We start from the raw sequence: 26,604 nt of genomic DNA, 5'->3' as shown, positions 1-26,604 counted from the left end.
CTCTCTTGTACTATCTTGGCAACTTTCCCATAAATCTAAAATCATCTGTAAATAAAACTTTTAAAGTAGCAAAAGAGAAATGAATTGCTATTCAAAAGAAGAAATCTCTAATTAAGAATTTTAGGTGTAGGTCATACCATTATAGGTATATGAGGATGACCCTATAGCTATGTACCTGTTTACTTTTACAGACCCTTAGTTTATTTAACCATTGAATACTTCTGTTTTGTAAATTTTGGGCTTACAAATTTTGTAAAATTTGGATTTACAAATAATATGCAGGGTAAGAAGATTGTTATCTATTCTTCTCACTGCTAGAAATGATGCTGAAAGACAAAAACCAAGCTGAGAATTAAAGTTGTAAAACAAGGAGCCCACAGCCACTTTTTACTTCTTTAGGGAAGCATGATTGATTCTAGAAATCTGAATTAGGCAAACATTAATTGATGTGCTGGGGAGATGAGTAATTTAGAAAAAACAAGGTCACTAGATTGCCAGTATTATAAAAAATCAGAAGGAAAACAAATTCACTTGGGTTTGCAAATACTCACATAGGGTTTTGTTCTTTATCTAACGGCAACATGGGAATCAGTAGTCTTTCTATGACCTAATTTAAAGGAGTAAGTACTTGAGTACATACCCTCAGTTCAGGTCTCCAGAAGAATTTACTGAGGATACCTCCAGGGACCTTAAAATTAGATAAAGAGTTTAAAAACATGATTTCCCTCTTGGAGAAGGTAGACCGACTAGTTGGCACTGTGTCAGATGAGAGACAATAGAAGCTTGTTCTATTATTTATACAAATTGACTGGTTTGGCAGTTGCTACAGCAATGAGCCATAATGAACTACAGAAGAATGAAAACGTGATTTCTTTAGCATTGTACAAAAATGTGATATTCACGGGAAGGCAGAGAATGACATTATAAATGCCAAACTGTGTCAAGATGGTCTTCCTGGTTGCTACTTTATCGCGAATGTAATGTAAATAGTGTATATTTACTGAGGCAAAAATTGTAATGTTGGGCCATCATTTCTGTGCTATTAGTCAGGGGGCTTTGTAATTCCAAAGGAATTTTAAAATATTCATTTTCCATGACTTACTTTTAGCTACACTGTCTCTGCCTTTGTTTGCAGTAAAGGCTTTCTTTTAGCTGAGTTTCAGAAATTGGATGATTTGTTCATGTCTTTCCAGCCAGGGGAAGAAAGAGAAATCATAAAGCATGTAATTCAACTCTAAAATACCTAATTTTATGATTAATTGGTTCAGTCTTTTTTCTGTTAGGGAATCCTTGGTCTTTGTGGTATGCTCTTGACTTTGAAAGTTGATGTTTATATCTTCTATTTTCATTCATTCCCATTTAACCATACTAGGTTTTCTCTAAAAACATTGTGTTCAATTCGAGGAAAAGCCTTTTAATGTTGATGTTTATATCTTTGAATGTTGATGTTTATATCTTCTATTTTCATTCATTCCCATTTAACCATACTGGGTTTTCTCTAACAACATTGTGTTCAATTCGAGGAAAGGCCTTTTAAACAAAAATACTATACGCTTCAACTTCCCCAGCCCTAAGGGCTATGTTAGTCAAAGACTAAACTCACAGAAAATGTGAGTCAGACAAAACAACTTTCCTAAAACTGAGTCTTAGCTTGAGCCAGCAAGGACCATTTATCCAGATATCTACTGCAGAATGTGTATGTGTGTGTGTGTGTGTGTGAGAGAGAGAGACAGAGACAGAGAGAGAGAGATCTTATTTTTCTCTTTTGCCTGGAGCAAAGCAGGAAACTGATTATGACTGTGCTACCGAAATTGACTTCAATAGAAAATGCTCCTTGGCATTAGGAGATATTATATATAATTAGACTCCTAGACATGAGCCAAATTTGAAATTTTGTTCATAGTATAAATGTCAAAATGAATAATATTCAATGTGGTAAACAAAAGGTTTAGTGTAAATATTATAATTTTGATATGGGCTGAGTTCTTACAAAACTATATTCCAGGGATTCTTAAGCAGGTGCAATTTTACCTGTGCTCTGAGGGAACACTTGACAATGTCTGGAGACATTTTTTGTTGTCATATCCAGAGGTTAGAGACCAGGGATGCTGCTGAACGTTGTACAGTGAATGGGACACCCCCCTATAGCAAAGAATTATCCAGTTCAAATGTCAGTAGTGCTGAGGCTGAGAAATCCTGCCTATACCCCAGCTTGTGAGTGACTGTACCACAGACAACTCTGAAAATGCATCATTTCATACAGTGTCCCTTTAGGTTAACAGGGGAATCTTATTTCACTGAAAAACTATTCTGTCTGGTTGTTGTTGTTGTTGTTGTGAGTTAAAAAGACATGTTTCTCATATACCAAAGACACTGAAAAATCAAGGGGAACTGAGGGACAATCCCTTACTAGGGCCCATGGGATAAATTTTAATCCTCTCTAAAGACTCTTTGGCTGGAGAAAGAAGTAATAAAATAACTTGCTGATAGTGGTGTTTGTTAGCAGAGTGAAAGATGTTACTGAGAGGGATGGCGAAACATTGGTTGCAGTTTGTAACTCATAGGGAAAAATGTATAGCTGTGTATCTGCTCAGACCAGTAGTTTTTTTAAACCTGGTTACAAGTAGAATTATATGTGCCCAAGCCCTATGTCAAGATTCTGAACAAACTGATTAGGGATGGGGCCTGACATTCTGTATATTTTTAAAAGTTTCCAATTCCTAGATGGATTGATTTCTAGTCAAGATGGTTTAGAATACCATCTCTTAAAAGGTGCCTTTTAAATACCCTTAAAATAAAAATCTTTCTAGCAAAATGTTCACTTGTCCTACCCCTGATGACCACTCCATTCTCATCTCCTGTCTCCTGTTAGTTCCCTGAAAATGCACCTGCCTGAGTGTTACACTTGGCAGTGAGTTATATATGTGTCACAGGAGCCACTGTCTGTTTTTCATAGGCTGGTAAATGGTTCTTATTACATGTGTTGCTATCCCAGATCAGACTCACTAGTGATAGACTGATGATATCACTAGGAATCCCACCTGGACACTCTATGTAGCACCACGGGCAGCACTGGAATTTACTTCAAACACTAAGGAGACTCAGTCCAAATATGGTTCTATATTGAGCTGATGGAGTGTATTTCTATGTGACGAGGCACATAAAAAAGTCAGTCATTATCCAGGCTATATCCTAAGTATTCATTCTGCTTACTTCAATACTGTAATTCATCAAAAAAGGAAGGAAGGAAGGAAGGAAGGAAGGAAGGAAGGAAGGCAGGCATGGCTGATTTTGAACATACTTGTAAGAGTTGTAGTATTGCCTGAACAGGGCCAAAGGACTTTGCTATAAATATGATAGATAATTTAAGGGTACTTTCAATTAATCATTACATCAATAATTTAATGTGTTTTCTTTCATCTAAATGTGTCCTGAGGCAGGTAAGAGAAACACTACTTACACATTGCAAAAGAAAGATTATTCACTCCCCGGGCTCAAAGTTGCATATAATATGCAGAAATTAAACTTTGCTTTAATTGAAATTTGGTTGCAGTTTGGGGCTTTATAGTTTCCTTGGGCCACCTACTACATTCTTTTTAATGAAGCGTTAAAGGAGGGCAGCATTTAAAAAAATACTAATTTAGGTCTGGTCTCTGCATGTTTCAAGCAACAAAGCACTTCTTTTTGTCCATTTTAACATCATTCTAAAAAAAACAGAGATAACCCCAAAATACTCCTGGCCATCCTTAATAATGATTGTATGTCTATATACTATTAGCTTATCTACAGCCTTCTAGAATATATTTCAATTTTATTTTTTAATACCAGCTTCATTGAAATATAATTCATAGGCCATAAAATTCACCCCTTTAAAATATACAATTTAAGTGTTTTTAGTATAATTCAGGTTCATACAATCATCATCAAAAATTTCAGAACATTTTCATCACCTTCCAAAAGACACCTTGCACCCGTGAGCAGTCACGCTCTATTTCCCCAGCCTCTGGCAGCCACCAATCTACTTCCTGTCTCTATGAATTTGCTTTTTCTGGACATGTCTTGTAAATGGAATCATTCAGCATGTAGTCTTTTATGCTTAGCTTTTTAAAGTTATCATGTTGTCAAGGTTTATCTTTGAAAGGTTTATGCTAATACCATGAACAGTACTTTATCCCTATTTATGGCTGAATGATACTCCACTGTATGTATATACCATATTTAATTTAGGCATCCGTCTGTTGGTAGACATTTGGGTTGTTTCCACTTTTGCCTATGATGAATAATCCTCCTGAGATCATTTGTATACAGTTGTGTGTGTGTGTGTGAACTTTTGTTTTAAAATCTCTTGGGTATACATTTAGAAATGGAAGTTTCAGGTCTTTCAGTAACTCAGTGTTTAACATTTTGAGGAATTGCCAAACTTTTCCAAAGTGGCTACAGCATTTTACATTCTCACTAGAAATATCTGAGGTTCAATTTCTTCACATCTTCATCAACATTTATTGTTGTCTGTCCTTTTTATTTTAGCCTACTTGATATAGGTTTAGTGGTATCTCATTGTGATTTTTATTTGTATTTCCCCAACGAAGGATGATATTGAGCATCTTTCCATGTGCTTATTGGCTGTTTGTATGTCTTCTTTGCATAAATGTTTATTCAAATCCTTTGCCCATTTTTAAATTGGGTTATTTATCTTTTATTGTTCTGGCTTATATATATGAGATATATGTGTATAAATATACATACAAACATATATAAATGCATACATACTGGATACAAGTCTCTTATCAGATACAGGATTTGCAAGTATTTTCTCCCATTCTGTGGGTTGTTTTTTTACTTCCTTGATGATATCCTTTGTTTCACAAAGTTTTAATTTTTACAGAGTTCAGTTTATTTGTTTTCCTTTTTTGTTTGTGCTTTTCATGTTGTATTTAAGAAAGCATTTCCAAATACAAGGTCGTGAAGATTTACCGCTATGTTATCTTTTAAGAGTTTTATAATTTTAGTTATTATATTTCAGTCTGTATTCCATTTCAAGTGAATTTCCATATTTGGTGTGAATTAGGGGGCCCAACTTCATTCTTTATTATTATTATTATTATTATTATTATTATTATTATTTTGCTTTGTAATCAGTATATTAAGGAGACATTCATACATTTCAAGAATTGCTTAATTCTGGGGGCGCCTGGGTGGCGCAGTCGGTTAAGCGTCCGACTTCAGCCAGGTCACAATCTCGCGGTCCGTGAGTTCGAGCCCCGCGTCAGGCTCTGGGCTGATGGCTCAGAGCCTGGAGCCTGTTTCCGATTCTGTGTCTCCCTCTCTCTCTGCCCCTCCCCCATTCATGCTCTGTCTCTCTCTGTCCCAAAAATAAATAAAAAACGTTGAAAAAAAATTAAAAAAAAAAAGAATTGCTTAATTCTGATATCCAGATTTAAGCTTGTGTGCTTTTAAACATACAATTAAAGCTATAGTACTAATATTAAATTATAGTTACTTTGGAGCATAAGTTAAATGGTTTAAAGTAAGCCTGTAAAAACATCTAAAATACCTTCCTATCTCATACATGCAAATTACTTCTCAATGTAAAGATCTCTTCACTCTAAGTAACCCTGCTCCCAAAGTCACTACTCGAAGCTTATCAAGGTCCAAAGAGAAGGAAAAAAGTATAGCCAGGACTGATTATACAATTATATACATAAATAAATAAAAAATAAAAAGATGGCATAGCAGAAAGGCATGCAATTCTACAAGTGTAATCCCTCAAGCAGCACCATATTACGATAAACCCCTTCTTTAGAGAGGTATCGTTTCGATCACTGTTACCACAGGCCAAATTACACAGTATGCCATCTTCAAGTAACAGGTGAGGCAATAGAATAAATGCAGAGACATCACAACAAATCCCACTTAATATAATTACAGATTGATGCTTCTCTACAAATTAAGTTTTTTGTCTGATTGCTAGTTAAATACAAGTTTTAACTTCATAACATCGTAGCTTACAATTAAGGGTCATAGGGGTGCCTGGCTGGATCAGTCAGTTAAGCACACCACTCTTTTTTTTTTTTTTAACGTTTATTTATTTTTGAGACAGAGAGAGACACAGCATGAACGGGGGAGGGGCAGAGAGAGAGGGAGACACAGAATCAGAAGCAAGCTCCAGGCTCTGAGCCATCAGCCCAGAGCCCGACGCGGGGCTCGAACTCGCTGACCACGAGATCGTGACCTGAGCTGAAGTCGGACGCTTAACCGACTGAGCCACCCAGGCGCCCCAAGCACACCACTCTTGATACCAGGGTCTTGAGTTCAAGCCGCACATTGGGCATAGAGCTTACTTAAAAAACAAAACAATTAAGGGTCATAGACTGAAGTCAATAGCATTTCAGTCTAAGCTGTTTCATGTATATAGAGCTGAAATCAGTTTTAAGACATGGCCTAAGAAATGGTAGGGGAGATTTTTTTTTTAGTGGTTTTTACAGGGGCACCTGGGTGGCTCAGTCAGTTAAGCGTCCAACTCTCATATTCAGCTTAGGTCATGATCTCACGGTTCATGGGATCGAGCCCTGCATTGGGATCCTCGCTGACAGTGCGAAAACTGCTTGGGATTCTTTCCCTCTCTCTCTGCCCTTCCCCTGCTCATGCTCTCTCTCTGTCTCTCAAAATAAACAAACTATTAAAAGAAAAGTGGTTTTTAGAAGTATTAAGCTTATCTTGCACACTGAAGTAATCATATATACAGGGCAAAATCAGAGCTTTTATGTTGGAGTTTATTCTTCATTTAACTTTAAAACACTACTATAGTTGAATATTAAAAACAATAGCAAGCAGTGAGATATGATTATAGTCCTTCACTATCATATATAAAATGCCAGCAGTGTTATTTACTGGCCCCATTAAGAGGTCTGACATGGAACACCACCCTTAAGATGATGTTCATCATCCTCATATGCTTCTCCATCGTAATGGTGCCATCTTTCCTGATTTGGATCAAAGTCCACCAGTTCTACCTGGTCCATTTCATCAGTCTCTTCTACTTCCTTCCTCTCAGGTAGGAGTTTTTCCAGGAAAGAGTTTATTGGGAGAGAGAAAGCCATTCTCCGGGAAGCTTACCTTAAATTCAATGATTCGGCAACCCTTTCCATATGGTCTACGATAAATTAGCATGCCTTCCTTTAGCACACTTGATATCTCCATGCTTGACAATTTGACCTTGATGAAAGGTGATGAGAATGGTTCAGTTGTCAAGAGTAGATGCTGACTTTTGAAAGCCACACAGTACTTCAACCAGCACTATGTCCATACACGTGAAAAGGTCTTCTTGCCCCGTAAAAACAGTATGGTCCTTCTGATCTAAAACAATGATAATATCTCCTGATTCCAGTCTGTTTCTAATATCTCCTGATTCCAGTCTGTTTCTTGGTCTCCTTCAGCATGGAATGTTATTTTCTGGCCATCTTTCATGCCTTTGTCAATATGAACTTCTAAAAATCGTCTCTCAAACTGTCTTTGTTCCATTTCAGCTTTTGCATCTATCTTTAGGACTGATCCATTCCCCATGGCCTTGACCCTCCATGCATGCAGACTGAATTTGCTGAACCATTCCAGGTCCTATCTGATGAATTCTTATTTGCATTCCAGTACCTTTGCAATTGGGACAGCATCCTGCCACTCCTTTCTTACCGTCTCAGCCTTTACATTTGTCACAAATCACATTCTTCTACAGAGCTGGTTTTCTTCTTGCATCATATATAAATCTTTTAGGCTACTGAGAGCTGATACACAACCTTTATACCTCACCTTTCTCTCTGCATCCTTCCTCCTCCTCCAAAAAACATCAGAGATGTCCATCAGGGAGCTAAAACCACCACCAGCTCCACCTTCTTTAATTGCTTGTTCTCCTTTGTCATATAATCCCCATTTCTTTGCTTCAGAGAGCACTTCATAAGCTTGAAAAATCTGTTTAAACTTCTCTCCTTCTTATGGATTCTTATCAGGGTAGTACTTCAGGGCCTGTCAGCCTTTTTCAATTCTTCCTGGATGGCATTGGGTTTGACCCCCAAAACATCATATTAAGTGGTTTCTTTCACCATTTTCTACAGCTGGTGAGCTCTGAGACCAGTGTGAGGGAGCAGAAAGGAGTGTGTTGCTGGTTGCAGCCTGCACAGATGCTACTCCTACACTTCTCACCGAGTGTTCTGCAAAGTTCCCCCATCTTCATTCTTTTACATGTGGATTTCCTGTTGACTGAATGGGAAAGGTTTTTGTTGAAAAGACCTCTTTTTTCTTTGTATTGTCCTGGCTCCCTTGCCAGAAAGTAATTGGCCATAATGTGAAAGTCCATTTTTGGACTCTCAGTTCTGTTCCACTGATCTGTTTGTTCTTCTGTTAATATCACACTGTTGTGATTACTGTAAGTTGATAAGAAGTACAAGTCCTCCAATTTTGTTACTCTTCATCAAGATGATTTTGACTCTCCTAACCCCTTCCATTTCTGTTTGAATTTTATGATCAGATTATACATTTCTGGGAAATACTCAGCTAAGACTTTGAAAAGTACTGTGTTGAATCTGTAGATCAATTTTGGTATTATTGCCATCTTAACAGTAGTTAAGTTTTCTGATTTATGAACATGAGATTTCTTTCCATCTGTTTAGACCTCTTTTAGTTTCTTCAGCAATGTTTCATATTTTGTTATGTATAATTCTGGCTCCTATTTTGCTAACCTCTTATATTTTTGATGCTATTGTGAATGGAATTGTTTTCTTAATTTTATTTCCAGTTTATTCATTGATAGTGTATAGAAAAACAACTTATTTTTATATATTGGTCTTTTGTTCTGTAACCTTGCTGGATTTATTTCTTAGTTCTAATAATTTTCTTGTTGATTCTTTAATATTTTCTATACACAATATTATGTCATTATGTTAGTAGATGTCAAATAGAGGTATTTTCACTTCTTCCTTTTCAATATGGATGCCTTATAGTTCTTTTTCTTGACTGATATCCCTGACTGGAACCTCCAATACAATGTTGAATAAAAGTGGCAAGAGCAGCTTTCTTGTCTTTTTCATTCTTGTTACTTTCATTTTCTCCAATAAGTATCATTTTAACTCAGTTTTTTATAGATGGCATTTATCAGTTTGAAGCTGTTCCTTGTATTCCTAGTTTGTTGAATGTCTTTTTTTTTTTTTTTTTTTTTTTTTTTTTTAGCATGAAAGGATATTGGAAGCCGTCAAATGATCTTACGGCATCTAATGATATGATCATAGTTTTGTTTCCCCTTTATTCTATTAATGTGGTATAGTACATTGATTGATTTTTGTTTATTGAAACAACATTTGTATATTGCATTCGTGTGTTAAATCCTGTGTAGTCATGGTATATAATCCTTTTAACATGTTGCTGGATTCCAATCTGCTACTATTTTGCTGACAGGTTTTTTTTTTTTTTTTGTCTATATTCATAAGTGATATTTGTGTAGTTTTTGTTTCTTGTAATATATTTGCCTAGTTTTGGTATACTGGCCTCCTAGAATGTGTTGGAAAATGTATCCCCCCCATCTGTTTTTTGGAAGAGTTTGTGAAGGATTAGTGTTAAGTCTTCTTTAAACATTTTTTTTTTTCAACGTTTATTTTATTTATTTATTTTTTTTTTGGGACAGAGAGAGACAGAGCATGAACGGGGGAGGGACAGAGAGAGAGGGAGACACAGAATCGGAAACAGGCTCCAGGCTCTGAGCCATCAGCCCAGAGCCTGACGCGGGGCTCGAACTCACAGACCGTGAGATCGTGACCTGGCTGAAGTCGGACGCTTAACCGACTGCGCCACCCAGGCGCCCCTCTTCTTTAAACATTTTATAGAATTCACCAATTGAAGCCATGTAGACCTGGGATTTTCTTTGTGGGATGTGTTGTTTTACTGTTGCAATCTGTATGCTTATAATAGGTCTATTCAGATTTTCAATTTCTTATTGAGTCAGTTTCAGTCATTTACATCTTTCCAGAAATTTGTCCATTTCATCTTGGTTATCTAGTTTGTTAAGATTAACCATTCATAGTATTTCTTTAAAATCCTTTTTATTTCTGCAAAGTTAATAGTAATATCTCCTCTTTCACTCCTGATTTTAGTAAATTGATTTTCTTTCTTCCTCTTTCTTTTCTTTTCTTTTTTTTCAGTATAGCAAATGATTTGTCAATTTTATTTTTTTCAACAAACCAACTTTTGGTTTCATTGCTTTTTCTCTATTGTTTTTCTATTTACTCTTTTATTCATTTCTTCTTCTTTAATCTTAAGTATTTCCTTCCTTTTGCTTGCTTTGATATTCATTTCTTTTAAATTAAATTTTATTTTTGACAAAAATGTTTTAAATGTCATTTAATAAGAAATGGCTTATAGTAGAAAGGAAGGCTTTCCTTCTCCACTCCTTCCAGAAACACTTCCAAAGTAAGCCACTGTCATCATTGTAGCTGTTGCTTCTGGTATTGATATCCATATTTTTGAATACACTCAAATCAAGTGACTTCAGATTATGGTAGAAGAAGGTATACATTTGTTTTATACCATTGCCCCTCAACACACAACTTCATCTCCATATCTGCCCAATACAAGTATTATATCACATTCTTAAATAAAATCAGTCATCAGTGTTTCAATCAATGATTATATCAATATTATTCACTGTAGAACCAAATGATATACTATGATTTTTTTCCTTCTCAAGCAACTTATCACCTTTAATTATTTCTTCTCTTTGTTAATTTACTCTGTTACTTTTCTTGGAGCACTTTTTCAGTTGCTTCCCGAGTGATTATACATGAGAAGTACAATATTTGCTTCCTTATTAATTTTTTTTAAGTATGCGGATCTCCCTCTCCTCTCTCTCTCTCTCTCTCTCTCTCTCTCTCCCTCTCTCTCGAGCCAAATATGAGGCTTGAACTCATGACCCTGAGATCAAGACCTGAGCTGATAAGAGTCAGATGCTTAACTGACTGGGCCACCCAGGTGCCCCTGATTCCTTACGTTTGATGATAGGTTGGCCAGAAATAGAATTCCAGATTAAAAGTAATACTCTCTGAAAATTTTGAAGACTTTCCATGCTGTAATTGAGAACATGAAAATGACACAATTTTATTGTTATTTTGAACATTATTATATTTTCTCTGCCTGCAACTTTTTAGCATATTCTCTTTATACTTGTTGGTTTTCAATTTCTTGATAATGCTTATAAAGCATAGGAACTAGGTGGCAGTCCAGCCCTTATACCAGCGGTGTTCTCTCCATTTTCCTGCTTTTAGCCCCCGATATCGTACCTTGTGTCTTAATTCCAGACCCTCCCTCAGTATTTTTAGACAAGAAGGCTCAGGTTTATTATATTTTCCTAAAATTCATTACATTTTACCCATATAAATGCTCAGTTGACAAACATGTATTCTCAAACTGCCATAGAAATTATTGCCTGAAATTATCGGAATTAATGGATGTTTAACAACTAGAAATAAGCATAATCTACAGATTTTGAAAGTTTCACTTTGCATTTCCACTTCCTGAGCGTGATTTAATTATGGGTAATATAAGCACTGCTTATTTCTATTAAAGTCAGAAGTTGTGAAGAAAACATTATTCCCAATTCCCTGACTATTCTATTTATATAATTGAGCTTAGTGTGGATAGTTTTTAGTGTAGAAATTTATTGAAGCCTTTCACATCAATAGAAATGTATGATAGTTCATGAAATAAATGATTGAAAATATAATATAGAAAAGATTCTACAATAAATAGGTTGAGGAGCACCTGAGTGGCTTGATTGGTTAGGCATCTGATTTCAGGTCAGGTCATGATCTCACAGCTGGTGAGTTTGAGCCCTGCATCAGGCTCTGTGCTGACAGCTCAGAGCCTAGAGCCTGCTTCAGATTCTGTATCTTCCCCTCTCTCTGCCCCTCCCCTGCTCATGCTCTGTCTCTCTCTCTCTCAAAACTAAACATTAAAAAAATTTTTTAATAAATAATAAATAGGTTGATAAGTTATTCAATAATATATACAAAGAAATTGTTTTAATAAATGAGAAAAATAAGTTTAAATTCCAACTGAATACCCATATACCAAAATAAATTCCAGATGAACAGAAAAAATTTCCAGGAGAAAATGCATGCACATATCTATCTATTCAATTGAGTTTAGAAGGGGAAAGAGCTTCTAAGCATGAAAACCCTGGAAAAAATTAGAAGGAAATTGAATGATAGATTTGATTACATGAAAATTTGAAATTCTTTTTATTAAAAAACATACATATAAAGAGACTAATTATAAACTGCATACAAAATATTGGTAAGAAATATACAGCATAGGGATGCCTGGGTGGCTCAGTTGATTAAGCGTCTGACTCTTGGTTTTGACTCAGGTCGTGATCTCAAGGTTCCAGGTCATGAGTTTGAGCCCTGCGTTGGCTCTGTGCTGACAACACAGAACCTGCTTCAGATCCTCTGTCTCTCTCTCTCTGTCCCTTCCCTGCTCTCTCAAAAATAAATAAATATTTTAAAAAGTAATATATAGTATAGACTTAATAGCCTTCACATTTAAAGAGTTCTTGTAAATTGGGGCGCCTGGGTGGCTCAGTCGGTTAAGCATCCAACTTTGGCTCAGATCATGATCTCATGGTTTGAATTCGAGCCCCGTGTTGGGCTCTGTGCTGATAGCTCGGAGCCTGGAGCCTGTTTCAGATTCTGTGTCTCCCCCTCTCTCTCTCCCCCTCCTCCGCTTGTGCTCTGTCCCTCTCTATCAAAAAATGAATAAATGTAAAAAAATAATTTTTAAAGAGTTCTTGTAAATTGGTTAGAAAAACATCAAAACCCATAGCAAAATGGGCAAGGACATGAATAGATAATTCCCAAAGCTGAAAAATGTAACCGACAAACATGCAAAATATCCTTACTAATAATCAGTGGGGTGGAAACTAAAAGTAACAAGACACCTTTGGAATGAAAACTGTACACTGATGATGCTCAATGCCACCAGGGTATCTTGGGGAGGGTGCTCTCTGGGACATTGGTTGACAAAGCTACCCTTCCTTATATGCCATTTGGAACTGTGGCCTCCACGTTTATGCCCTTAATTTAATTATCCAAGTCCTGGAAATCTATCTTAAAATACAAGATATGCTAAAAATGTCTAACTCAGAGAAACAGAGAGTAGCATGGTAATTACCAGGGGTTGAGAGGTAGGAAAAATCAGGAAATATTGGTCAAAGGGAACAAGCCTCTAGTTATAAAATTACTAAGTTTTGAGGATCTAATGTACAACATAGTAATTATTGCTAACAATACTGTATCATATACTTTAATGTTTCCAAGAAAGTAGACCTTAAATGTTTCACCATAAAAAGAATGGTAATTATATGACTGGATGAAGGTGTTAGCTAATGCTATAATGGTGATCATTTTGCAATGTATAAATGTTTCAGATCAACATGTTGTACACCCTAAATTTGTGCAGTGTTATGTGTCAGTTATATCTCAATAAAATTGGGGGGAAAATAAAAGACATGGTCAGAGATTCATATACTTCATTATTTAAAATATTAAAAAATAGAAACAAATAAAATTCCAACAATAATGAGGCACCTGGGTGGCTCAGTTGGTTAAGCCTCAGACTCTTGATTTTGGCTCAGGTCATGATCTCACGGTTTGTGAGTTCAAGACCCACATTGGGCTCTGTGGTGACAGTGAGGAGCCTGCTTGAAATTCTCTCTCTCTCCCTCTCTCTCTGCCTTCTCCTCTGCTCACGCTTACTCTCTCTCTCTCAAAATAAATAAATAAACTTAAAAAATTCCAACAATATTGTAATGGTTGAAGAAACTACAATATGGCTATATGGTGGAACATTATTTAGCCAATAACAATCTTGTTCTAAAAATATTTAATGATATAGGAACTATTTATAAATAATATTTATAATATTTACTATTAATAAATAGTAAATGTAAAGGAAAAGAAACCTTTTTAGGCAAGTAATTTTCTAAAAAAACTTGATATTCATGAATTAATTTAAAAAGTCTAGAATATAGTTTACTAAAATGTTAATAGTGGTTCTTTCTCCTGGATATGAATATGAGTAATTTTGTTTTCACATGAATACATTTGTATGTTTTTTTAAATTTCTCATAATACACACATTATTTTTAGAACAGAAAAAATAATATAAAAATTTGTTTTTTCCAAAGTAGTCCTTCGATGTACTTCAGCAGAATTTTTTTACAAGAAGATACCAATATTGTCCTAATTTGTTATGACTAGTGAACTGGGTTAGATATCCTGTACTTTATTAGATCTTTCATTAGCTTTGTCACAGTCATAAAACATTTCAGAATTTATAGCCTTTTTTCCCTGAGGGTAAGGGAGTGACATTTCATCCTATATACTTTGGGATTTTGTTTTTTTAGTATAGTCGGCACACAATGGTACAACTTAGTGATTTGACAAGTTTTTACATTATGCTATGTTCACCATAAGCATAGCTTATGTTTCCCATTATATCACTATAACAATATCATTGACTGTATTCCTATGCTCTGCTTTTTATTCCATAACTGGAGGCCTGTATCTCCCTCTCTCCTTCATCCATTTTGCCCAAATCCCTGCTGGCAACCATTGTTCTCTACATTTATAGTTCTGTTTCTGCTTTTTGTTTGTTTATTCATTTTTTAAATTTATTTAAATTTATTTTTTAATTTTTATTTATTTATTTTTAATATGAAATTTATTGTCAAATTAGTTTACATACAACACCCAGTGCTCATCCCAAAAGGTGCCCTCTTCAATATCCATCACCCACCCTCCCCTCCCTCTCACCCCCCATCAACCCTCAGTTTGTTCTCAGTTTTTTTTTTTTAATTTTTTTTTATTTTTTAATATATGAAATTTACTGTCAAATTGGTTTCCATACAACACCCAGTGCTCATCCCAAAAGGTGCCCTCCTCAATACCCATCACCCACCCTGCCCTCCCTCCCACCCCCCATCAACCCTCAGTTTGTTCTCAGTTTTTAACAGTCTCTTATGCTTTGGCTCTCTCCCACTCTAACCTCTTTTTTTTTCCCTTCCCCTCCCCCATGGGTTTCTGTTACGTTTCTCAGGATCCACATAAGAGTGAAACCATATGGTATCTGTCTTTCTCTGTATGGCTTATTTCACTTAGCATCACACTCTCCAGTTCCATCCACGTTGCTACAAAAGGCCATATTTCATTCTTTCTCATTGCCACGTAGTATTCCATTGTGTATATAAACCACAATTTCTTTATCCATTCATCAGTTGATGGACATTTAGGCTCTTTCCATAATTTGGCGATTGTTGAGAGTGCTGCTATAAACATTGAGGTACAAGTGCCCCTATGCATCAGTACTCCTGTATCCCTTGGATAAATTCCTAGCAGTGCTATTGCTGGGTCATAGGGTAGGTCTATTTTTAAAAAAATATGGAACGCTTCACGAATTTGCGTGTCATCCTTGCGCAGGGGCCATGCTAATCTTCTCTGTATCGTTCCAATTTTAGTATATGTGCTGCCGAAGCGAGCACTGTTCTCAGTTTTTAAGAGTCTCTTATGCTTGGCTCCCTCCCTCTCTAATCTTTTTTTTTTCCTTCCCCTCCCCCATGGTCTTCTGTTAAGTTTCTCAGGATCCACATAAGAGTGAAAACATATGGTGTCTGTCTTTCTCTGTATGACTTATTTCACTTAGCATAACACTTTCCAGTTCCATCCACGTTGCTACAAGAAGCCATATTTCATTCTTTCTCATTGCCACATAGTATTCCATTGTGTATATAAACCACAATTTCTTTCTTCATTCATCAATTGATGGACATTTAGGCTCTTTCCATAATTTGGCTATTGTTGAAAATGCTGCTATAAACATTGGGGTACAAGTGCCCCTATGCATCAGTACTCCTGTATCCCTTGGGTAAATTCCTAGCAGTGCTATTGCTGGATCATAGGGTAGGTCTATTTTTAATTTTCTGAGGAACCTCCACACTGTTTTCCAGAGCAGCTGCACCAGTTTGCATTCCCACCAACAGTGCAAGAGGGTTTCCGTTTCTCCACATCCTCGCCAGCATCTATAGTCTCCTGACTTGTTCATTTTAGCCACTCTGACTGGCGTGAGGTGATATCTGAGTGTGGTTTTGATTTGTATTTCCCTGATGAGGAGCGATGTTGAGCATCTTTTCATGTGTCTGTTGGCCATCTGGATGTCTGCTTTAGAGAAGTGTCTTTTCATGTTTTCTGCCCATTTCTTCACTGGATTATTTGTTTTTCAGGTGTGGAGTTTGGTGAGCTCTTTATAGATTTTGGATACCAGCCCTTTGTCCGATATGTCATTTGCAAATATCTTTTCCCATTCCATTGGTTGCCTTTTAGTTTTGTTGGTTGTTTCCTTTGCTGTGCAGAAGCTTTTTATCTTCATGAGGTCCCAATAGTTCATTTTTGCTTTTAATTCCCTTTCCTTTGGAGATGTGTCAAGTAAGAAATTGCTGTGGCTGAGGTCAGAGAGGTTTTTTCCCGCTTTCTCCTCTAGGGTTTTGATGGTTTCCTGTCTCACATTCAGGTCCTTCATCCATTTTGAGTGTGTTTTTGTGAATGGTGTAAGAAAGTGGTCTAGTTTCATTCTTCTGCATGTTGCTGTCCAGTTCTCCCAGCACCATTTGTTAAAGAGACTATCTTTTTTCCATTGGCTATTCTTCCTTCTTTGTCAAAGATTAGTTGGCCATACTTTTGTGGGTCCAATTCTGGAGTTGCTATTCTATTCCATTGGTCTATGTGTCTGTTTTTGTGCCAATACCATGCTGTCTTGATGATTGCAGCTTTGTAGTAGAGGCTAAAGTCTGGGATTGTGATGCCTCCCACTTTCGTCTTCTTCTTCAATATTACTTTGGCTATTTGGGGTCTTTTGTGGTTCCATACAAATTTTAGGATTGCTTGTTCTAGCTTCGAGAAGAATGCTTCGATGGGATCTGGCATATTAGCCAGGGTGGATCCGCAAGGTGCACAGGGGCGGGAGGGACAGGCTTAGCTTGCTTTGCCATTGGCGGTCCCCTACAGGAGAGGCCCTGCAACACCAGGAGGGAGGCAGACCTGTCGGAGGGATGGATCCACAGAAGCACAGCGTTGGGTGTTTGCGCGGTGCAAGCAAGTTCAGTGACGGGAACTGGTTCCCTTTGGGATTTGGGCTGGGGGATAGGAGAAGGAGATGGCACTTGCCAGCGCCTTTGTTCCCTGCGGAGCTGAGCTCTGTCTTCCGGCGCTCAACAACTCTCCCTCCCGGTGTCCTCTCACCCTCCTGGCTCTCTGAGAGCAGAGCTGTTGACTTAACATTCCAGATGTTAAGTCCCGCTGGCTGTCAGAATTCACGCAGTCCGGCCCCTATGCTTTTGCAAGCCAGACTCAGGGGCTCTGCCTTGCTGGGCGGGCTGCCCCTCTACCGCTATTCATTTTTTTTAGATTCCACTTATCAGTGGAATCATATAGAATTTATCTTTCTCAGTCTGACTTATTTTACTTAATGTAATACCTTCTAGGTCCATCCATGCTGTTGAAATGGCACAGTCTCATTCTTTATGGCTGTGTCATATTCCATTGCATACATACACTACATTTTCCTTATCTATTTGTCTATTGATGGACATTTAGTTGGTTCCATGTAAATAGTGGAATAATGGCCATTGTAACTAATGCTGCCATAAACATAAAGGTGCATGTATCCTTTTGAGTTAGTGTTTTCATTTTCCCTGGGCAAATACCAATAGTGGAATTATTGTTTTGCATGGTATTTCTGTTTTTAATTTTTTTTTTTTTTAATTTTTTTTTTTCAACGTTTTTTATTTATTTTTGGGACAGAGAGAGACAGAGCATGAACGGGGGAGGGGCAGAGAGAGAGGGAGACACAGAATTGGAAACAGGCTCCAGGCTCCGAGCCATCAGCCCAGAGCCTGACGCGGGGCTCGAACTCACGGACCATGAGATCGTGACCTGGCTGAAGTCGAACGCTTAACCGACTGCGCCACCCAGGCGCCCCTGTTTTTAATTTTTTGAGGAACCTCCAAACTGTTTTCCACAGTGGCTGTACCAATTTGCATTCCCACCAATAGTGCACACGGGTTCCTTTTTCTCCACATTGTCACCAACACTTGTTTCTTGTCTTCTTGATTTTAGCCATTATAACAAGTATGAGGTGTACTCTCATTGTGGTTCTGATTTGCATTTGCCTTATGATGAATGATGTTGAGCATCTTTTCATGTATCTGTTGGCCATCTGTCTGTCTTTGCAAAAGTATCTATTTGGATCCTCTGCCCATTTTTTTTCAACGTTTATTTATTTTTGAGAGAAAGAGACTGAGTGTTAGTGGGAAAGGGGCAGAGAGAAGGAGACACAGAATCAGAGGCAGGCTCCAGGCTCTGAGCTGTCAGCACAGAGCCTGACACGGGGCTCGAACTCACGAGCTGTGAGATCATGACCTGAGCTTAACTGACTGAGCCACCCAGGTTCCCCTCTGCCGATTTTTTAATCAGATTGTTTGGCATTGTAGCAGTTGTTTATATGTATTTGGATATTAATCCCACATTGGATATATCATTTGCAAATATCTTCTCCCAGGTAGGTTGGGTTTTTGTTTAATTATGGTTTCCATTGCTGTGCTAAAGCTTTTTATTTTGATATGTCCCAATAGTTTATTTTTGCTTTTGTTCCCCTTATCTTAGGAGATATATCTAGAAAAATATTGCCATGGCTAATGTCTGTGTACTCTCCTAGGATTTTTATGGTTTCAGGGCTCACATTTAGGTATTTGATCCATTTTGAGTTTATTTTTGTGTATGGTGTTAGAAAGTAGTTCATATTATTTTGTATGTAGCTGTCCAGTTTTCCCAACACCATTTATTGAAAAGATTGTCTTTTCCCCCTTGTGTATTCTTGCCTCCTTTGCCATAAATTAATTGACCATATACATATGGGTTTATTTGCGGGTCCCTATTTTATTCCATTGATCTATGTGTCTATTTTTGTGCTAGTACCAAACTGTTTTGATTGTTACAGCTGATTTTGATTATTACAGGTTGTATTGAAATCTGAGATTGTGATACCTTCAGTTTTGTTTTTCAAGATTGCTTTGGCTGTTTGGGGTCTTTTATGGTTCCACACAAATTTTAGTATAATTTGATCTAGTTTTCTGAAGAATGCTGTTGGTATTTTGATAGAGATTGCATTGAATCTGTAGATTGCTTCGGGTAATATGGACATTTGACAATATTGATTCTTCCAATTAATGAGCATGGAATATCTTTCCATTATTTGTGTCATCTTCAGTTTCTTTCATCAGTGTTTTATGGTTTTCAAATATAGGTCTTTCACCTCTTTGATTAAGTTTGTTCCTAGGTATTTTATTCCTTTTGGTGCAATTGTAAATAGTGCTTTTAAAAAACTTCTTTCTATGACTTCATTGTTAGTATATAGAAACACTATCAGTTTCTGGGTATTAATTTTGTACCTGGACACTTTACTGAATTTGTTTATTACTTTCTAGTAGTTTTTTTATAGTGTCTTTAGAATTTTCTATGGATAGTATAATGTTGTCTGCAAATAGTGATAGTTTAACTTCTTCTTTACCAATATGTATGCCTCTTATTTCATTTTCTTGTCTGTATGTTGTGGCTAGGACTTCAAGTACTGTGTTGAATAAAAGTGGTGAGAGTGAAAGGATTTTTTTCAATTCCCTTTCAATTTTGTGCCTGTATTTTCTGAAATGACCAGTCAGAACATCATCATTATAATTCCTCCCATTTTCCCCAGTCTTTTTATGGGGATGAACTCTTTTGATTTTCAGAACATCCTTGAAGTAGATATTGAAAATTTTAAAGTCCTCTCTAAAAAATAAATAATCTTCTAAGGTCAGCGTAAACCACTGAGTTGTGGTACAAACCCAAAATGTTCGTTCTGATTCCATATTTACTGTTGGAGCCTTAGAAGTTACCTAATCTGGTCAAGTTATTTTATAGATTAATAAAACGAGACATATGGAAGTTAAGTGATATGGCCTAAGTCATGGAGAGAATGAGTGCCAGAAGTAGAGTGTAACCCCCATTCTTTTGTATCTGAAACTGAACTCTCTCTATTGGTCTATTCAGAAATGACACCTAAATACTTTGCATTAGTGTTTTCACAAATATGCAGGCACATTAATTCACTATCCAGTGGAAAAATAATTTTTACTGAGGTCTTTGGAATTGATAAACTATTTCACCAGTTTTGTCCTTGTCTTGCCTAAGGATGCCTCTGAGGCAAACTAACACAACGCTTACTTAGTTAAAAAGTGTTTAAAACAGGAGAGCTGCTCAAATACATTTCTTTGATGAACTTTAGTGATTTAAAAAAGTAGTATGAGCGGGTGCCTGGGTGGCTCAGTCAGTTAAATGCCTGACTCTTAATATCGGCTCAGGTCATGATCTCGTTGTTCGTGAATTTGAGCTCCATGTCAGGCTCTGCACTGATGGTGCGGAGCCTGCTTGTAATTCTCCCTCTCCCTCTCTCTTTGCCCCTCCCCTGCTTGCTCTCTAAATAAATAAATAAATAAATAAATAAATAAACATTAAAAAATATTTTAAAAATAAATAAGAAGGTAGTATGAAAACTATTTTCATCTTGAGGTTTTGGAAGGCATTTCTGGGATACAAGTGGTTTAAGAATACTCTGGAAAATGTTAAATAGTGAAAACATGTTGCAGTAGTCAAGCAAATGCTTTAGCTTATTTACCTTTATTGTTCTTGCTGTTAACTGATTTGATTTCTGAGATAAATCTTTCCTATGATAATGTTTATCTTGACCATTTATTATTATCACCTCATCATCTTTTTTGAAGTGTTTCTTATGCAATAATTTACCAGTTATAAATTCACTTAACTTTATATAGTAAGCATAACACAGACAGATCATTCATGTATTCCACATTTACTGTAAGGTCATGTATGTCAAGTACTAAGTACCAATATATAAAAAGAGATAGATAAAAATCCCTGTGTCTGGGGTACATATAGCCTAGTATAGAAGACACAGTTCAAGTTAACTTAAAAAAAAATTTGCTGAGCACCTATCCTGTGTCAACAGGGCCAGACTAAGAAATGTGAGCACCTAAAGCAGGCTAATAGCTCAGCATTTCATCAGATTCACAATCCTTAAGGGCTCATTGAAGTATCTACTGGAGGCAGAGAGAACATGATCTTTTTAATAACAAAAATTGTACATGTTTTTTGTTGTTTGTAATCAAGGATCTATTACTTGTGGTTTTCTGAACCAGGAAAATTGCTGATAAAGCTCACTTGAAGCCATTTAGAAGTTAGACAATAAAAAGCCCTTTATCTTGATACACAACACTCCTCCGTTCAGTTTTAGAAGTGTAGCATGTGAGTTGGGAGCTTTTGACAGATGTTTGACACCTGGGTATAATCCTTCTTGATACATGAATCAGTCCACTCAGCCTTCCATTACTCTAATATTCTGTGATCACTCTTGAGAAGTTTGGCATTTCTGCTGCTTTTAATAGCTAATAAGAGCAATCCTTTTGCATGCTGACAAAACAGAGCATGGTTTTATCTGCTTGGAGGTGGCTTCTCTCTCTAGACCCACTTTGTTGTTGATTTACAAAACAAAGAAAGATAAAACTCTGCCAGGGATAAATGTTTGCCTCTCTTTAGTGTTATATATCCTGTAACTATCAGTGCTTTTTCACTAAAATGATTATTCATTATTGGAATGCGGTATCACATAGCAATTATTGAAAACACTGTGAGCATCAGAGTTCCCGCTACATTTGGTGGAATTGGGTGGAGTGCACAGGACGTCTCCAGTGATCCTTGGTGCCCTCAGCCACCGCACACTCTGCTCGCAAGTGATGCCATACATCCTCAACGTGCGGCTCTGTGGCGCCCAGGTCTAGACCCCCTCAGGCCTTGTCTGTGGCTGCCTGGCTTTCTAGCGCACCTGTCTACGGTGGCTGGTGGAGCTGCATGTGGATGATGTTGATCTTGGTCTCACTGTCCTGCAGCATGTGCCAGACCTTCAGCAGCAGCCTCTAGTCCTTGGTGCCACCATTGCTGTGTGTCTGGATCATGTTTTCTAGCCCCTGGCTTCACCTTCAGCTGTATGGCCAGATGAATGTAGACCATCTATGCATTGCCAAATTTCCACATATGCAGGCAATAGTGATCACACATCATAACCCACATCTCTTCTGGGAAGCTGGTGAATTTCTTTTGATGTGTATAGTAAGACACTCCCAGAGATCACAAACAAAATTGTTGTGAAAAAATTATCTAGTTCAGAAAAGAGGACTAAGTGGAGTTATGGTTTTAGGCCTTGTCTCAAGTCAAACTACTTCAAGTCAAATTCATAAGTTATTTGCTGGGTTTCCATTCCTGAAATCTCTTTCACACACTAAAAATATAAAAATTGATTATAAAAATAGAACACAAATGCATACCTTTATTTATTTATTAATGATTATTTATTTTGAAAAAGAGCGAAAATGGACACTACTAGGAAAGGGGCAGAGCGAGAGGGACAGAGAGAATCCCAAGCAGACTTCTTACTGTCAGCACAGAGCCCAACATGGGGCTCTAACTTTAAGAACCGTGAGGTAGTGACCTGATCTGAAATCAAGAGTCAGGTGCTTGGGGCGCCTGAGTGGCTCAGTCGGTTAAGTATCCAACTTTGGCTCAGGTCATGATCTCACAGTTGGTGGGTTCAAGCCTCATGTTGGACTCTGTGCTGACAGCTCAGAGCCTGGAACCTGCTAAGGATTCTGTGTCTCCCTCTCTCTCTGCCTCTCACCCACTCATGCTTTCTCTCTGTCTCAAAAATAAATAAACATTAAAAAAGTCAGACACTTAACTGACAGAGCCACCCAGTCGCCCCTCAAATGTATACCTTTAAAACTACTATGTGTAAACACAAAGAGTGTAAAATCTATATTATAAATACCATTTTGGGGGACACCTGGGTGGCTCAGTCAGTTAAGCCTCTGACTTCGGCTCAGGTCATGGTCTCACTGTTTGTGGGTTCAATCGCTGCATCCGGCTCTGTGCTGACAGCTCAGAGCCTGTAGCCTGCTTCAGATTCTGTGCCTCCCTCTCTCTCTGCCCCTTCCCTGCTCTCCCTGTCTCTCTCAAAATAAATAAACATTAAAAAATATACCCTTTTGGGAGAAATTTTTCTGCATAGGCTGAATCTAATGATAATTGTATAGAAAATGGCTTTTTTCTTATTGTAAGCTCCAACTTTTTTTCATTTTTCTTTTTGTTTTTTATTTTCACTTGCTTTCCTTTCCTTTTTTCTTTTTTTCCCAGGGACTTTCAAATCACATTCAAAGTTGGAATTATCTTGGGGCGCCTGGGTGGCGCAGTCGGTTAAGCGTCCGACTTCAGCCAGGTCACGATCTCGCGGTCCGTGAGTTCGAGCCCCGCGTCAGGCTCTGGGCTGATGGCTCGGAGCCTGGAGCCTGTTTCCGATTCTGTGTCTCCCTCTCTCTCTGCCCCTCCCCCGTTCATGCTCTGTCTCTCTCTGTCCCAAAAATAAATAAAAAACGTTGAAAAAAAAAAAATTAAAAAAAAAAAAAACAAAGTTGGAATTATCTTTTGGAAAATTCCTATTGCTGATTTAATATGCCAAATGCTTCCAAAAGTCTTTGAATTGAATAAGAAAGATCGTTCATGGCATCTTTTTCAGTGATGCCTTGCTTGTTTTTTTTAATTTTTTTTTTTTTAACGTTTATTTATTTTTGAGACAGAGAGAGACAGAGCATGAACGGGGGAGGGGCAGAGAGAGAGGGAGACACAGAATCGGAAGCAGGCTCCAGGCTCTGAGCCGTCAGCCCAGAGCCCGACGCGGGGCTCGAACTCACAGACCGCGAGATCGTGACCTGAGCTGAAGTCGGACGCTTAACCGACTGAGCCACCCAGGCGCCCCGCCTTGCTTGTTTTTTAATGGAGATTAACCTCCTGTTATAAACAATAAACTTTCCTTCCAATGATTTCTGCTAGATTATCTGGAAAAATGTTTCATGCTTCTATATCAGTGCTTGTAATTTCATCCCAGAGATCTAATTATAGGCTAACTACTTCTCTCCTTAAAGAGATAAAAAACATCATTTGTTTGCACTAAAAGGTCCTTATTTAATGTCTCTACTGAGCTTGTTGTTAAAATTCCAAAGACAGACAATGCCTTTGACAAAATTCTTGCCAGGTTCGGAGATATATGGATTCGCAGCATCTTATCATACACTCAGGCAATCAATTCTTCTTTAACCTAATTAACTGCCCAGTGTGTTAATCTTTTCACTACAGATTGCAGGGGTTTAGTCTTGGTGAATTTGGAAGGCATCAACCATGGTTTTGTGTTGGTTAAGGTTATTAGGCAGTCATGAATATGAGTTTGTTACTTATCATGTTATTTGAATTTATAGTAGGAATGTCTGCCCGAAGAGAGGCCTGGGCTGCCAAATGAGTCATCATATGTTAGGAAGTTCCTAGGTGAGAGGTATGGAAATAAGCTGTGCTTTCCTTGGAGAAGGTGTCTAACACTATCTGGGATCTCCAAGGAGCCTTTATAAGGGCAAGAGATTCTTGAATACATTTAGAGGATGAATAAGAGTTTTGGCAAGAGACTTCCATGCACAGGGGATAGAATAGGAAAATTCCTGGCCCGTGAGAGAAGTCATGCCTTCTGGAACTTGTGAAAAGCATTCTATGGCTCAGTTACAGGGTATAGTGGGAGATGAGGCATGGACCAGATCCTGAAGAATCTTTTAGACCATTCTAAGGAATTTGACAGAATCCTTTAAGTCATAGAGAGCCACAGAAGGATATCAAGCAATTTTAGCAAGAAAATTGGCACAGTGTGAAAGTTGGATTGGCATGGGGGTCAATCTGGAGGGGGTTTCCTATCAAGAGAGGGTTGCAATTTATCAGATGACAAATTATCAAATCCTGAATTAAAACAGTGGCTGTGAAGATGGAGAAGAAGGGTAAATTTGAGAGTTAATAAATAAAATTGACAAAATTTGCCAGTAAAAGAGGAAGTAAATCTAGGATTCATTTTTTTTTACTTAAATGATTGGGATAAAGTTTGTATTTTACATGCATTAGGGAATATAGCTGTCCTAGAGTTGTATATTGCCTACATGCAGAATCCATTTATATATACACACATGTATTAAATTATAAAATAAAATGAAACAAAAATGTAACTATTTAGAAAAGAAGTTCTTGTGAGCTGGCGCAAGCCTGCTGTAGTGCACCTCTGCTACTATGCACTGCACTGCTCTGGGAAGCACTCCTGTCGGTGCAGACTGCATCCACCATGTCTTTCTCCGTGTGTGTACATGCTCATGTGTGCTCACTTAACTCGGAATCATGGGGTCATAGGGCTGTAGAGCTTCAAGGAGCTTTTTTTTTTTTTTAAAGCAAATCAGGAAATTAACCTGACAGGTTGTTACCTCCCAAAGTCACAGACTTAGTTTTGTTTTGATTAAAACTCTATATGTTGGGGCACCTGGGTGGCTCAGTCGGTTAAGTGTCTGACTTCGGCTCAGGTCATGATCTCACAGTTTGTGAGTTCGAGCCCCGCGTCTGGCTCTGTGCTGACAGCTCGGAGCCTGGAGCCTGCTTCGGATTCTGTGTCTCCCTCTCTTGCTGTCTCTCTCTCTCTCTCTCTCTCTCTCTCAAAAATAAATAAACACTCAAAAAAATTAAACCCCACAAAACTCTATATGTCAATTTTAGTAGTTAGCTTTGCTGAGTTACTATTAACCGATGATTTATTGGCCCTATTTGAATGATATTATTTATATATGTTCTTTGTCTTACTAATGAAAATTCTACCTTGATCAGAAAATAGGATTCAGCCGTGTATTTGGTGGTCTTTAAGAACACATAGACTTTGTGATTGCTGGGTAGTGAACATTAATGCCAAAACGTGTTTGAGGAAATATTTATACATTTGACAGAGGGAAGAATGGTATGGTTTAGGAATAAAAGATATAATTATAAAATGAGAACAGTAAAACTTTGAAAAGCAAAAGCATTGTTAAAATGTACACAAACTTTTACCATTTTGCAATGGTCTTGGCACAGCTTGAGAGTTGAATATAAAAAAATTTCTCCCTGAAATTATTCATTACTCCTTTTATATGTTTTAAAGAATTTGGTTGTTTTTTGTTTGTTTGTTTCAATAAGGGTCAAGCTGTGTCCACAACCTAATTAGCAGTAATTGGCTGATGAAAAGGGGACAAGAATCTTTGCAAGTGAACTGATTCCTTTGAATATCAAATTTACCAAATTCAGACCACCTCTCTCCTTTCCCATGTCCCACATATTTAGTAACATTTCCTGGTGGGCGGTTATGTCAGATCACTGATGAATGAATGACCTTCCAACTGTGAATGGATAGGACACAGTAACATACCAGACCTCAGTAAAGCAGGAGAGAATTGTGGGAAAAGTAACCTGCTACTGGAAGTCAAGCACATTGCCCTACCTTTAAAGATGATTCTTTAAGTAATTTGTAAGC

At 37.5% G+C, this 26,604-nt stretch overlaps 1 protein-coding gene, 1 non-coding gene and 1 pseudogene across 4 annotated transcripts in view; 1 reads left to right on the top strand and 2 right to left on the bottom strand.

The window, feature by feature from the left end:
- RELN (reelin) overlaps positions 1-26,604 on the top strand; it is a 537,501-nt gene that overhangs the window by 190,772 nt on the left and 320,125 nt on the right. The gene's annotated exons all lie outside the window — the stretch shown is intronic.
- Positions 6,900-8,096, bottom strand: LOC131509517 (dnaJ homolog subfamily A member 1-like; annotated as a pseudogene).
- On the bottom strand, positions 15,468-15,574 carry LOC131511152 (U6 spliceosomal RNA). Its single transcript, XR_009261358.1, has one exon. It is a non-coding gene; the product is annotated as a U6 spliceosomal RNA (small nuclear RNA).

The sequence above is a fragment of the Neofelis nebulosa genome, chromosome 4 (assembly GCF_028018385.1).
Source record: "Neofelis nebulosa isolate mNeoNeb1 chromosome 4, mNeoNeb1.pri, whole genome shotgun sequence".
NCBI lineage: Eukaryota > Metazoa > Chordata > Mammalia > Carnivora > Felidae > Neofelis > Neofelis nebulosa.
The sequence above is the reverse complement of the archived record's forward strand: the minus strand, read 5'-3'. Positions and strand labels throughout refer to the sequence as shown.